This window comes from Staurois parvus, unplaced genomic scaffold (genome assembly GCF_062004578.1).
Source record: "Staurois parvus isolate SC_StPar_1 unplaced genomic scaffold, SC_StPar_1.0 ptg001718l, whole genome shotgun sequence".
NCBI classification, from domain to species: Eukaryota; Metazoa; Chordata; class Amphibia; order Anura; family Ranidae; genus Staurois; species Staurois parvus.
The window spans coordinates 36,644-52,449 of record NW_028319514.1 but is presented as its reverse complement, the minus strand read 5'-3'; the positions used below and the strand labels follow the sequence as shown (position 1 = coordinate 52,449).

The following is a 15,806-nucleotide window of genomic DNA, read 5'->3' as shown; positions in this document are numbered from 1 at the left end:
GTATTATGCCTTTAAAATGCACTTTATAAAGAGTTTTGAACAGACTTTTTTCTGACCTCCGGAATGGATTAATTGGTTTTGAATGCATTTACGAATTAATTTTGAATTATGTCCCTGTACAGTATTATTATTATTATACAGTATTTATAAAGCGCCAACAGTTCGCTCAGCGCTGTACATTACAAAGGGGTATTATGCCTTTAAAGTGTACCTTATAAAGAGTTTTGAACAGATAAAATACTTTTTTTTTTTTTTTTTACTTTTTTCAGACTTCCAGGACGGATTAATTGGTTTTGAATGCATTTACAATTGTTTTTTTAATCACGTCCCATTATGCCTTTAAAATGCACTTTATAAATAGTTTAGAACAGATAAGACTTTTTTGGACTTTTTCTAAGCTCCAGAACGGATTAATTGGTTTTTAATGCATTTAAAAATTAATTTTTAATCATGTCCCTGTAGAGTATTTATGCCTTTAAAGTGCACTTTATAAAGAGTTTTGAACAGATAAAATACTTTTTTTCTTACTTTTTTCAGACCTCCAGGATGGATTCATTGGTTTTCAATGCATTTACGATTTTTTTAATCATATCCCTTTATGCCTTTAAAGTGCACTTTATAAAGACTTTTGAACAGATAAAACTTTGTTTTACTTTTCTCTGACCTCCGGAACGGATTAATTGGTTTTGAATGCATTTACAAATTAATTTTTAATCATGTCCCTGTACAGTATTATACCTTTAAAGTGCACTTTATAAAGACTTTTGAACAGATAAAACTTTGTTTTACTTTTCTCTGACCTCTGGAACAGATTAATTGGTTTTCAATGCATTTACAAATTAATTTTTAATCATGTCCCTGTACAGTATTTATGCCTTTAAAGTACACTTTATAAAGACTTTTGAATAGATAAAATACTTTTTTTAAACTTTTTTCAGACTTCCGGGACGGATCAATTGGTTTTCATTGCATTTACAAACTTTTTTTTAATCATGTCCCTTTATGCCTTTAAAGTGCACTTTACTTTTTCTTTTTTCTGACCTCTGGAACGGAATAATTGGTTTTGAATGCATTTACAAAATAATTTTTAATCATGTCCTTGTACAGTATTTATGCCTTTAAAATGCACTTTGTAAAGACTTTTGAACAGATAATTTTGTTTTACTTTTTTCTGACCTCCGGAACGGATTAATTGGTTTTCAATGCATTTACAAATTTTTTTTTTAATCATGTCCCTTTATGCCTTTAAAGTGCACTTTACTTTTTTCTTTTTTCTGACCTCAGGAACGGAATAATTGGTTTTGAATGCATTTACAAATTAATTTTTAATCATGTCCCTGTACAGTATTTATGCCTTTAAAGTGCACTTTGTAAAGAATTTTGAACAGATAAAAAACTTTGTTTTACTTTTCCCTGACCTCTGGAACAGATTAATTGGTTTTCAATGCATTAATGAATTAATTTTTAATCATGTCCCTGTACAGTATTTATGCCTTTAAAGTGCACTTTATAAAGACTTTTGAACAGATAAAATACTTTTTTTTAAACTTTTTTCAGACTTCCGGGACGGATTAATTGGTTTACAATGCATTTACAAACCTTTTTTTAATCATGTCCCTGTATGCCTTTAAAGTGCACTTTATAAAGACTTTTGAACAGTTAAGACTTTGTTTTACTTATTTCTAACCTCTGGAACGGATTATTTGGTTTTCAATGCATTAATGAATTCATTTTTAATCATGTCCCTGTACAGTATTTATGCCTTTAAAGTGCACTTTATAAAGAGTTTTGAACAGATAAAATACTTTTTTTTTACTTTTTTCAGACCTCCAGGATGGATTAATTGGTTTTCAATGCATTTATGAATTAATTGTTAATCATGTCCCTGTACAGTATTACGCCTTTAAGGTGCACTTTATAAAGACTTTTGAACAGATAAAATACTTTTTTTTACTTTTTTCTGCCCTCCGGAACGGATTAATTGGTTTTTAATGCATTTACAAAATTGTTTTTGATCATGTCCCTTTATGCCTTTAAAGTGCACTTTATAAAGACTTTTTAACAGATAAAAGACTTTGTTTTACTTTTTTCTGACCTCCAGAACGGATTAATTGGTTTTCAATGCATTTATGAATTCATTTTTAATCATGTCCCTGTACAGTATTTATGCCTTTAAAGTGCACTTTATAAAGAGTTTTGAACAGATAAAAGACTTTTGTTTGTAGTTTTTTCAGACCTCCGGAACGGATTGATTGGTTTTCAATGCATTCCTATGGAAAACCGCGTTTCGGTTTACAAATGTTTCGCAATACGAAAAGTCCCGCAGAACGAGTTAAATTCGTAAAGCGAGGTAAGCCTGTATATACACACATATATATATATATTATTAATATACAGGATTTATGGCGCCAACAGTTTGCTCAGCACTTTACAGTATAAAAGGAGACATTACAGTTACAATACAATTTGGTACGAGAGGACACAGAGGGCCCGGCTCATCAGAGCGTACAATCTAGGAGATATTATACAGGGTGTTCCAAAAGTCTCCAAAAATGAACAAACTCATATTATATTTTATATTTATATCTTTTTTTTATATTTGTTACACTTTCAGATACTCTAAAAGAATGCCACGTAGAGAATATTTTGTAAAGTTTTGCAATAAATAAAAATTTTGTAAATAAAAGGTACATTTAGCTGCTGTCCAATTTCCCATTTTCCTTCTGTATGCTGACATTTGGGACACCCTGTTATTTAAAACTGCAGCACCAGGATTTTCTAAAAATCGGAAATTTCGCTGTCCCATAGGTTGTTTTGAGGACTTTGATACTTGTGCCTGTACCTTGTAGGAGGACCTGCTTTGGTATTACGTTTTGTTTCTCACTTTTTAACTTGTAATAAAAATATTATGGAACAAAAAATATAAAATAAAAATAAAAAAATCGTAAATTCTAACTTCCCTAAGAACTCTAATCTCATAGGGCAGCACATTTGCCAAGTTATTTGCACTTTCGCCTGGCAGCACTGGGTTCATTGGATCAAATTCCAACCATGGTGCTACCTACCTGGAGTTTGCATGTATGTATTAAATCCATACAGTGGAAGTCATAGGTTTTCATGAGGTCATCTACCTGGCAGTACTGGGGTTGTTGGTTCGAATCCAAACTACGGTATAACCTGCCTGGAGATTGCATGCTCTCCCTGTGCCTGCGTGGGCTTCCTCCGGGTCCTCCGGTTTCCTCCCACACGCCAAAGACATGCTGGTAGGTGAATTGGTTCCTGTCTAAATTGGCCCTAGTATGTGTATGTATGAATGTGAGTCAGGGACCTTAGATTGTACGCCCCTTGAGGGTCAGGGACCTTAGATTGTACGCCCCTTTGCAGGGATTGATGTGAATGTACAATATATGTATGTAAAGTGCTGCGGCGGTACACAAGTACCTGTAATAAATAAATATAAGGCTCTACCAGCATGTATTTGAAGTGAGAGTGTACCCCAAGGAAACCCATGCAAGCACAGGGAGAAAATGTAAACTCCATGCAGATAGTGTACCTACCAGGATATTGGGGACCCTGGTGGTGTTAGGCAGAAGTGCTGACTACTCAGCAGGATTGAGTTTTAAAAAAACAAAACATTTACAGAGACACATGCTTTAGATAAAGCCAAAAACCTGAAATGCCCATGTGAACTGCTAATCCAGAAACCCGCGGTGGAGGAACATGCTATCAGCTGTCTAGGCCTGGGGTGTCAAACTCAATGTCATCGCGGGCCCCAAAAGCATTATAATTGTCTTCAAAGGGTCGGATGTATCTGTAAGATTGTATAAATTTATCCAGGGCTTTTTTTCCAACAGAATACGTGCAAAAATGTAACCACGTCCCCCTTCTGCTGAACCGTGTGGAATGGTGGGTGTGGCCAAATTGCAAAAACAGTGGGAGGATCGTAAAGGGGTAATAAATACCAGGAGTGCGTTATGTTCAGGGATATGCTATATACAAAGGTCAGGGTTTAGGGGTGTGCTATGTACAGAGTGCAGGGTTTAGGGGTGTGCTATGTACAGAGTGCAGGGTTTAGGGGTGCGCTATGTACAGAGTGCAGGGTTTAGGGGTGCGCTATGTACAGAGTGCAGGGTTTAGGGGTGTGCTATGTACAGTGTACAGGGTTTAGGGGTGTGCTATGTACAGTGTGCAGGGTTTAGGGGTGTGCTATGTACAGTGTGCAGGGTTTAGGAGTGTGCTATGTACAGTGTGCAGGGTTTAGGGGTGTGCTATGTACAGTGTGCAGGGTTTAGGGGTGTGCTATGTACAGTGTGCAGGGTTTAGGGGTGTGCTATGTACAGTGTGCAGGGTTTAGGGGTGTGCTATGTACAGAGTGCAGGGTTTAGGGGTGTGCTATGTACAGAGTGCAGGGTTTAGGGGTGTGCTATGTACAGAGTGCAGGGTTTAGGGGTGTGCTATGTACAGTGTGCAGGGTTTAGGAGTGTGCTATGTACAGAGTGTAGAGTTTAGGGGTGTGCTATGTACAGAGTGTAGAGTTTAGGGGTGTGCTATGTACAGAGTGTAGAGTTTAGGGGTGTGCTATGTACAGAGTGTAGAGTTTAGGGGTGTGCTATGTACAGAGTGTAGGGTTTAGCGGTTTGCTATGCACAGTGTGCAGAGTTCAGGGGGGCATTATGTACAGAGTACAGGGTTTAGGGGTGTGCAATATACAGTGCACACTGTACATAGCGCACCCCTGAACTCTGCACACTGTATATTGCACACCCCTAAACCCTGTACTCTGTACATAATGCCCCCCTGAACTCTGCACACTGTACATAGCGCACCCCTGAACTCTGCACAGAGTTCAGGGGGGCATTATGTACAGAGTACAGGGTTTAGGGGTGTGCAATATACAGTGTGCAGAGTTCAGGGGTACATTATGTACAGAGGGCAGGGATTAGGGGTGTGCTATGCACAGTGTGCAGAGTTCAGGGGTGCATTATGTACAGAGGGCAGGGATTAGGGGTGTGCAATATACAGTGTGCAGAGTTCAGGGGTGTGCTATGTACAGTGTGCAGGGTTTAGAGGTGTGCTATGTACAGAGTGCAGGGTTTAGGAGTGTGCTTTTTTTAATTTCTTTATGTTATTTATGTTTTTTTTTTAACATACTGTCACCCTAGCAGTACAGTGTCAGCACAGTGACACTGTACTACTTGTGGGGGGTGATGAAGATTTTTTTTTTTCTTACACCGATTGCTTTTTACACCCATAGAGTCTGTAAAAGCAATCATTTCTCCTCCTCTCTGGCTGCATTCCTGCAGCCATTGAGAAATACTGTGTGAGCTGTGATTGGTCACAGCTTGCCACATGGTACAAGGCTGTTGTGAATGGCCCTGTACCATGTGATCTCTGTAATCATTCACAGTTCTCACACGTAGTAAGCAATGATGTCAGGAAGTGACATCTTGCTTACTGCTCTTCATGTGATCACTGATTGGCTAATCAGTGATCACATGATCGGGACCTCACACAGAGGTCCTGTACAATGATCGGTGTCCGGAGGACACAGTGGGCACCGGATCGTGGTGCTGCGCGCTCCCAGGAAGCGCACAAACGCAGGGAGCACGTTTATAAATGGCCACCCGACCTTGCAGTGCCACCGTCTGGCCGTTTATGTACATGCGCCGGAAGGGAAGTGGTTAAAAGATTATTTCTGATTGCAGAAAGTTACTACTCGCATTATACATTACCATACTGAATACCTTTTGTGCGTTGGTTTTCCAGTATTGGTCTATTATCTGTTATGTTGACAGCTACCATCAGCCCGGAGAAGAATGGACAGATTGCCTGAATGTGACTATTCTCCCGCAAACACAAATGTGCGCTATTTATTAATCTTCCCATTCTTTACCCCCCGGATTTCAGAGAGTTTGACACTTTTCTATTCCCTCCACGACCTTCACTTGACGTAATTGGTTTGTATAATTCCTATGACATAATTTTTAGACATGCACAGCTTTTTCAATGGCCGCCTCCTCTTTTTTACAGATTTCTTTTCTAAGTTATTTATTTCTTCTGTCCTTGAATAGGACTTGGCACTGCTTTGTGCATAGCATTCCATTGTATCCAGACAGCAGCTGTGTGCTGTAGCCCAGGACAATGGGAATAAACCAGCCTGCTGGAAGAGGGAAACGCATGGCTGAAGAGCACAGAAGGAAGCCCCGGAAGAGTCAAAGCGAGCCCATTCTTCTCCCATGCAGGACGAAGCAACGGGTTCACGTGAATGTCCACCTCTGTGGCAACGGACACCTTTCCAAGGAATGGAAGCCAAGTTGGAGCTTACGCAGAGCAAAGGACGCTCTCTCTGTTCCATGCGACGGAACCAGGCCAATCAACAAGTGAATTTACAGGCTCCGCCATACCGGGAAGTATTAACCAACCGGTCAAAGTATACTTCCATTCCTTGGAAAGGTGTATGTTGCCACAGAGGTGGACATTCATGTGAGCTCCAAAGACATGCTAGGAGGTTAATTGGATCCTGTCTACATTGTGAATGTATGAATGGGAGTTAGGGACCTTAGATTGTACGCCCCTTGAGGGTTAGGGACCTTAGATTGTACACCCCTTGAGGGTTAGGGACCTTAGATTGGACGCCCCTTGAGGGTTAGGGACCTTAGATTGTACACCCCTTGAGGGTTAGGGACTGATGTGAATGTACAATATATATGTAAAGCACTGCGTACATTGATGGCGCTATATAAGTACCTGAAATAAATGAAATTAAAAAAAAATTAAAGTCTTGTTTAACCCCTTTACGCCGGCGCCTCCCGGCCCTTTAACCTCCCTGGCGGTCTGATTATATCCATATTTCTGTGCTCAAAGCGGTACATTTGTTTGCATGGAAATATGTATTTTTTTTTATTGTAGGCTGTAATTTTTAGGAATAACTCACTGAAATCTGTCCGAACAAGAGTCTAGTAAACATCCCGGGATGATAAAATTTGAAACACGAAATCATAAATTATAATTTAATAAATAATCATAAAAAATATAATAATAAATTTAATTCAATAATATAATCAAACCAAAAACGCTGAAATTTGAAATAGAGCGCCAAGTTCGCACATCGCTGAGCTCAGTCGCAGAATCGTTTTCAGTGTCTGATGAGGAATTTCCCCCACCAATCATTATCACTCAATTCTGCAAGTGGTTCTGATTTACTATCGCTGTTCTCTAGCCGGTCTAAAACCGCGTCTGACCTAAAGGGACGCTTTTTGGACGCCATGGAAGTTTCTCAGTTTCCAGGCAGAAAGAACAGTAAAAATGCAGGCAGGGCGCCGGACAAAGCACTCGGGACAAAATGTATGTGAAATGGTTTGATACAGGAATGTTATACTATGTGATTTTAGTGTATTTAGGGAATGTCACTTTTAAAATCTTCAAATTTCCCGCCGGTTCCGTCCCCGTACGTCCCGACGCTCGCAGGGAACGGAACCCGGAAGATGGATGCCGGCATCGGTCGGAGGACATGGCCAGGGACATTGCAGGGGGGACATCGCGGGAGCGCAGGACAAGGTAAGTGCAGGAGGGATCCCGGAGCAACGCTGCAGTGTATTCCCGAGTGTAGCTCAGAGTTACCGCTTGTGGTGCTGAAACTTCACCCCGAGTTACACTCGGGAATACCGCCAGGGGGGTTAAGAGTTTCAGAAGCCAGGAGGTGGGCGGTCACATGATCGGAAAAGGTCTCGATCGCAAGGGGAGACCAGGACCTTTCCGTGAGTCACGGACATATGTGCTGGGAGCGCGCACGCAAATATGCAGCCGCTTGGCGTCAAGAACCAGATGCCGAGAGGATGCATATTTGCATGTGCTCGACGTCTAGGGGTTAAAAAAATAACTCAGACATGTCATACTTACCTGCTGTGTGTCGTGGTTTTGCACAGAGCAGCCTGGATCCTCCACCGGTGCTCCTGGCCGGTCCCTCCTGCTGAGTGCCCCTAGAGCACAGGTGTCAAAATGGCGGCCCTCCAGCTGTTGCCAAACTACAAGTCCCATGAGGCATTGCAAGACTGCCAGTTACAAGCATGAATCCCAATGGCAGAGGCATGATGGGACTTGTAGTTTCTCAACAGCTGGAGGGCCGCCAGTTTGACACCCCTGCCCTAGAGCAAGCTGCTTGCTCTGGGGGCCCCCAAGCAAGCAAACTCCTGTACTGCAGTCCTGCGTGTCCATTCACACACAGAGCCGCGGCTCGGCCTCGCCTCTTCCCTCTCCTTAATGGCTCATTGGCTGTGATTGACAATCAATGGCTCCAACTGCTGCCTCGGCCAATCAGGTGTAAGAGTCCCCAGAGAGTCTCGCTGGACAGAAAGGGGGCTCAGGTAAGTATTAGGGGGGGATGCTGCACAAAAGGTTTTTTTTAACTTTCATGGATAGCATGCATGAAGGTAAAAAATTGGAGCCTTTGGAATCACTTTAAAGTGCTCCAGTCAAAGCTACCCCCCCCCCCCAAAAAAAAAATAAAAAAAGTCAGCAGCTACAAAAACAGCTACTCACTTGTCCTTCGATCTCTGCAGTCAGTTTTACTGGCCATCCTCATTCCTCAGCGTTGGCACCTTAAGTGGGGACACCCAGCTGTGACAGCTTGTGGGTGCACAGCGGGGTTCCCTCTGCGCATGCGCGAGTAGTGCTGTGCCTTGTGAATGGTCCCCTAGTCTTCTGGGACCTGTCATGTGTCCAAGAAGACTACAGGGAGGAGGACAACTTCCGCTTGCGATCACCTAGGCGATCGCAGCGGAAGTGGGAGCGGGTACCTGTCAAAATTGGGTACCCCATTCCCCTCCAAAGGTGCCAATTCCTCACGGGGAGCTGTACTTGAACTTCCCCTTTTTGGGTGGGAGGATAATATCTGTCTGTGTTGACCCCGAACAACCAATCACAATAACCCATTGGCGGTTAGAACGGGGCTGATGTACAATCGTAAGTCAGGCACTTACGAACCAGGCCCCAGGTTCTATCAGCCATCTCGGTCCCTGCACACAACCCCCACATGGACACAAACAAACAGGAATCCAGAACAAATCCTCCTCATTTATAGATTAGCTGCTGCACCATACAGTGTGGAATACATTAGAGAAGCCAAACTGAGCCATTTCCACAGCTTCTCCCACCTCCAACACTCACGTTTCATGGCCAGAAAATCAATTCGACTTAGTTAACTCGATCTCTCATTAGGAAATCCTATACTTCCTCTTATGGAAGCCTTGGCTGCAGCTTGTATCAGCAAATGATTAACAAAACATCCAAATTAGTATCCTGAGCTTCGAGAGGGTGTAAAACCCCACACACGGTATATTTCTGCCCTAAAGAATAACGTCAGCCAAAAATAACAAAATAAAAATGAATAGACCATGACATAAAGTACAAAAAAAAAAAAAAAAAAGAATAGTCCATAAGATACAAAGTAACAAGCGGTTTTTGTTGGATTCATTATTTTCAGTCCAGAGCTCTCCCAGGCAGTACTTCCTATCCAGTACTGGCGGCCCTCCAGTTGTTGCCAAACTACAAGTCCCATGAGGCATTGCAAGATTGACAGTTACAAGCATGAATCCCAATGGCAGAGGCATGATGGGACTTGTAGTTTCGCAACAGCTGGAGGGCCACCAGTTTTACACCCCTGCTCTAAGAAATGTTGTCACCAAGGGCATAGATAAGGGGTGGGGATAGGGGGGTCCAAACCCCGCCAGAGAGTTCTGACAGGCAGATGCTTTAAGGCACCGGTGTCAAACTGGCAGCCCTCCAGCTGTTACCAAACTACAAGTCCCATGAGGCATTGCAAGATTGACAGTTACAAGCATGACTGCCAAAGGCAGAGGCATGATGGGACTTGTAGTTTCGCAACATCTGGAGGGCCACCAGTTTGACACCCCTGCAGTACAAGATGCCGCCGATCTAATGTTCATTAGAACACCAGACAGTGATAGGAGAGGTAGCACAGTGATGAGCTCATCTACCCGTCATTCTGCTCTCTCCTCCAATCAGCTTGCTTCTTGCCAGCACTGATTGGCTCCTTGTGCTGCTGCTCCATCTCACGCTCCAGATCTACTGTACAGGGACTATAGCATTGACAGTTTACGCAGCACTGTACATTCACCTCAGTCCCTGCCCTCGAGGAGCTTACAATCTAAGGTCCCTATCTCACATACATACAAGCACACACACAAATTTAACCGCCTCCCACCTGCCATATAAGGTAATGATGGGCGCAAGGTGGTTCTCTCGTTCCAGGAGGACGTCATATGACGTCCTCCCACTCTAATCCTGGGACACAGCGGATCACCGATCAACAGAATGAGCCAATGACGTCGGCTCTGTCATGTGATCAGCTGTGTCCAATCACAGCTGATCGCATGTAAATAGGGAAATGCCGGTTATCCTCATTTATCTCCTCACGCTGACAGAGGAGAGAAGAGCCGGTAATCGGCATTTTGGGTCCTCAAGAAATGAGATTGGCCGTCAGTACATCAGGATCGATCGATTTTCGGATAAATCCCATAGATTGTGGACTCTATAACTTTCCTACAGACTAAATTATAAACACTGATTTGGGTTCACCAAAGAAATGGAGCAGAATACATCTTGGCCTAAATTTATGAAGAACAATTATTTATGTGCAAAATTTTAGAACAGAAAGAAAAACGCTTTATTTTTTTCCCAAATTTTCGGTCTTTTTTTCCTTTATTTAGCAAACAATAAAAAAACCCCAGTGGTCGTTAAATACCACCAAAAGAAAGCACTTGACTATTGTGTGAAAAAAAAAGACAAAAATTTAGTTTGAGTATGGCGTGACCGCGCAAATGTCAAAGTGCGACAGGGCTGAAAGCTGGAAATTGGCCTGGGCAGGAAGGGGGTAAAAGTCCCCGGTATTGAAGGGGTTAAAGAATATAATTTTTTTACTTTTGAAATACTCGCAATCAATAAATTCATCCAATGAACACTTTTACCAGCTAGCCAATCAGTGACCTGCTTACACTTGGAAGACATGAAAATCAACTGTGCGCTATTATTTATTTATTTCAGGTACTTATATAGCGCTGTCAATTTACGCAGCGCTTTACATATATATTGTACATTCACATCAGTCCCCGCCCCCGAGGGGCGTACAATCTAAGGTCCCTAACTCACATTCATACATACACATACTAGGGCCCAGGGGCGGACTGACCATTTGGAAACTCAGGCACTGCCCGAGGGCCCGGGGTCAGTAGGGGGCCCCATGAGATTCCCCTGGTACCTTTTTCATAGGCTTTTTTGAGTTTGGGCAAGGACACAGGGGCCCCATGAGTTGTCAGTCCGCCCCTGCTAGGGCCAATGTAGACAGGAGCCAATTAACCTACCAGCATGTCTTTGGAGTGTGGGAGGAAACCAGAATACTCGGATGAAACCCATGCAGGCACAGGGAGAACATGCAAACTCCAGGCAGGTGGTGCCATGGTTGGGATTCAAACCAACGACCCCAGTACTGCCAGGCGGAAGTGCTAACCACTGTGCTGCCCCCATTACCATCACCACACAGGTATGGGGTGTGCAGAATACTCACCATATTGGGCAGCACAGTGGCTAAATGGTTAGCACTTCCGCCTGGCAGTACTGGGGTCGTTGGTTCGATTCCCAACCACGGCACCACCTGACTGGAGTTTGCCAAAGACATGCTGGTAGGTTAATTGGCTCCTGTCTACATTGTCCCTAGTATGTGTATGTATGAATGTGAGTTAGGGACCTTAGATTGTACGCCCCTTGACGGTTAGGGACCTTAGATTGTACACCCCTTGAGGGTTAGGGACCTTAGATTGTACGCCCCTTGAGGGTCGGGAACCTTAGATTGTACACCCCTTGAGGGTTGGGGACCTTAGATTGTACGCCCCTTGAGGGTCGGGGACCTTAGATTGTACGCCCCTTGAGGGTCGGGGACCTTAGATTGTACGCCCCTTGAGGGTCGGGGACCTTAGATTGTACACCCCTTGAGGGTCGGGGACCTTAGATTGTACGCCCCTTGAGGGTTGGGGACCTTAGATTGTACACCCTTGAGGGTCGGGGACCTTAGATTGTACACCCCTTGAGGGTCAGGGACCTTAGATTGTACACCCCTTGAGGGTCAGGGACCTTAGATTGTACACCCCTTGAGGGTTAGGGACCTTAGATTGTACGCCCCTTGAGGGTCGGGGACCTTAGATTGTACACCCTTGAGGGTCAGGGACCTTAGATTGTACACCCTTGAGGGTCAGGGACCTTAGATTGTACACCCCTTGAGGGTCAGGGACCTTAGATTGTACACCCCTTGAGGGTTAGGGACCTTAGATTGTACACCCTTGAGGGTTAGGGACCTTAGATTGTACACCCCTTGAGGGTTAGGGACCTTAGATTGTACGCCCCTTGAGGGTTAGGGACCTTAGATTGTACACCCCTTGAGGGTTAGGGACTGATGTGACTGTACAATATATATGTAAAGCACTGCGTAAATTGACGGCGCTATATAAGTAGCTGTAATAAATAAACTCTTCTATATAGTTTGGGACGTTGCACTCTCCAGGCGTAGGATCGTTCTTTGTACAAGTCTGTCGGTTGCGTTGTGTTCAGTGTAAACTTTGTATAAATGTCTGGCGGTCCATCCATGACTTGTGCATCCCAGGTCATAAAACTGCTACGAAGTGCATGTCACCCTGAGGAGTCCCAGGAATTGGCAGGCTACAAATGTCACAGGGGGTGTCGGTGGAGGGCGAGTGTCAATGAGCGTTGACAGAAGAATTCAGTAGTAGTCAGCAGCTGTAGAGACCCATAAGACAAGGAGCCTTCCAAACGACAGAACATCACCCCTCCACCACCATACCCGCCCTTGTATTGGTGATGCCGCGGTTCCACACACTGGGGTTGATTTACCAACCTATGGTTGGACTGGATGGACTTTTGTCTTTTTTCAGCCAGACTAATTATGTAACACTGGAGCAGGGGTGGACTGACAACTCATGGGGCCCCCGGGCAATAGGGGATCATGGGGCCCCCGGGCAATAGGGGATCATGGGGCCCCTGTGTCCTTGCCCAAACTCAAAAAAGCCTATGAAAAAGGTACCAGGGGCATCTCATGGGGCCCCCTACTGACCCAGGGACCTCGGGCAGTGTCCGAGTTTCCAAATGGTCAGTCCGCCCCTGCACTGGAGAGTGCAAAATCCAATGTGGCTGTGCACGGAAGCCAATCAGCTTCTAACTTCAGCTTGTTCAATTAGGTTTCGACCTTAACACCGGCCATATACAGGTCGATTTCCGAAGGATTTTTCATTCAAAAATCGAACCTAAGAATAGTCGACTGATTTTCGCTCTGTTAGTGCGGCAGATTTTCGTGGTACTTCCCCATTTTTCATTTATCGGGCACGCTGGAAAATTTTTGAAAAACGACCGATTTCCAAAATCATTGGTGGCACCATCGGATTACAGCACGAACAACGTTTTCGATCGAAAAATCATTCGAAATTCGACCCATGTAATGGCCTGCTTAAAACCTGGAAGCTGATTGGCTACCATGCACAGCTGCACCAGATCCTGCACTCCAGTTTTAGTAAATCAACCGTATTATGGTTTTTTTTAGGTTTTGTAGTCTACCTTAACATAGCATATATGTTTTTTATTGGATAGCAGACTGGAAAACATTCTTTTTATTTCCTGAGTTTTAATTAGGAATTAAAAAAAAAAAAATATATATATATATATATATATATATATATATATATATAAATAACATATGCCTGTGGACACACCCCCTCAGCATCATCATGTAGCCTATGGACACACCTTCCTACCATCATGTAGCCTATGGACACACGCCTTTAGCACCATCATGTAGCCTATGGACACACGCCTTTAGCATCATCATGTAACCTATGGACATACACCCTTAGCATCATGTAGTCTATGGACACACCCCCTTAAAATCATCATGTAGTCTATGGACACACCCCCTTAGCATCATCATGTAGCCTATGGACACACACCCTTAGCATCATTATGTAGTCTATGGACACACACCCTTAGCATCACCATGACGTCTATGGACACACACCCTTAGCATCATCATGTAGCCTATGGACACGCGCCCTTTGCATCATCATGTAGCCTATGGACACGCGCCCTTAGCATCATCATCTACCCTATGGACACACCCCCTTAGCATCATCATGTAGCCTATGGACACACCCCCTTAGCATCATCATGTAGCCTATGGACACACCCCCTTAGCATCATCATCTACCCTATGGACACACCCCCTTAGCATCATCATGTAGCCTATGGACACACCCCCTTAGCATCATCATCTACCCTATGGACACACCCCTTAGCATCATCATGTAGCCTATGGACACTTGCCTTTAGCATCATCCTGTACCCTATGGACACACCCCCTTAGCATCATCATGTAGTCTAGGGGTGGCCAAACTTTTTAAACAAAGGGCCAGTTGACTTTGGGCTTTAGGGGGTAACAAGACTATGGTCAGTGGGAGTAAACTATGCCACATCATACGTTTTATTAGGAAGAATTGCGCCCCATCTACTAACTTTGCACATCTAAGAAATGGTAAGCTGCAATACCATTGGTAAGCTTTTGGGTAAAATGCAGCTTTAAGTGGAGGCAACAGATAAGACCTCCCAAGTTCTCCCATGTAGGGTGGAATATTCATTCAGTTGTATGAGCCAGGTCCTCTGTTCTGGTGTCAGAATACACAAAAGCTCCATCATAGGGGCTTTATAAAAACATAAAGCAGTCTGCGGTTTCCACCTTTCAAGCCATCGGAGGGGCGAACTAATAATACCACCAATCCCTGTTGCCCACTGAGGCACGAACAAGCTTAATAAATATAAGATTCCAGGATGAGACACAACAGAGCTGTGACCCTGACAGACAAGGAAAGTAAAGAGTGTCAGATATCCCGGCCTTGCATGTGACTAATCCCACCTCTCTCAAAATAGCTGTGCATGAGTGCAGGCCATTTAAAATAGTTGTTATAAAAAGCCAGACTTGTCCTACTATGGCCCTACGGGGGTCCGCAGCCTCATGCCCCGGCCTCTGTCTAAGGGAATAACGAGGGCTCGTCTTACACCCCGGCTGCCAAGGATGACCAGGATTGCTGTGCTGAGGAATGTGGCCAAGGAGGGCACGGGGAGGGTTAAACCCAAATACCACATCTTGCAGGAGGGAAAAAGTTGTTACCTGTTAAGACGAATGGGCAGAATGTTACCGAAAGTTCGGGTGTGTTAGCGGGTGAGCGCTGGGCCGGTTACCAGTATCGGGGCAGCACAGCGGCTAAATGGTTAGCACTTCCACCTGGCAGTACTAGGATCGTTGGTTTGAATCCCAACCATGGCACCACCTGGAGTTTGCATGTTCTCCCTGTGCCTGTGTGGGTTTCCTCCCACACTCCAAAGACATGCTGGTAGGTGAATTGGCTCCTGTCTACATTGTCCCTAGTATGTGTATGTATGAATGTGAGTTAGGGTCCTTAGATTGTACGCCCCTTGAGGGTTAGGGACTGATGTGAATGTACAATATGTATGTAAAGCGCGGAGTACATTGACGGCGCTATATAAGTACCTGAAATAAATAAAATGTAGGTTATGGGAGACTGGGAGGAAACATGGAAACAGACTATGGCAACCTTTTTTTTTTTTTTATTTCTTAGAATGGGATTGTAATTCTAACCCAGGCTTGTCCACTTAGTCACTCGTGAAATTTGGAGACCTCTGTCCTGGTCATTGCATATTTTAAAGCCAACACAGCA

At 44.0% G+C, this 15,806-nt stretch overlaps 1 protein-coding gene across 1 annotated transcript in view; it reads right to left on the bottom strand.

Moving 5' to 3' along the window:
- LOC149434658 (transcriptional enhancer factor TEF-1) overlaps nucleotides 1-15,806 on the bottom strand; it is a 69,617-nt gene that overhangs the window by 29,946 nt on the left and 23,865 nt on the right. The gene's annotated exons all lie outside the window — the stretch shown is intronic.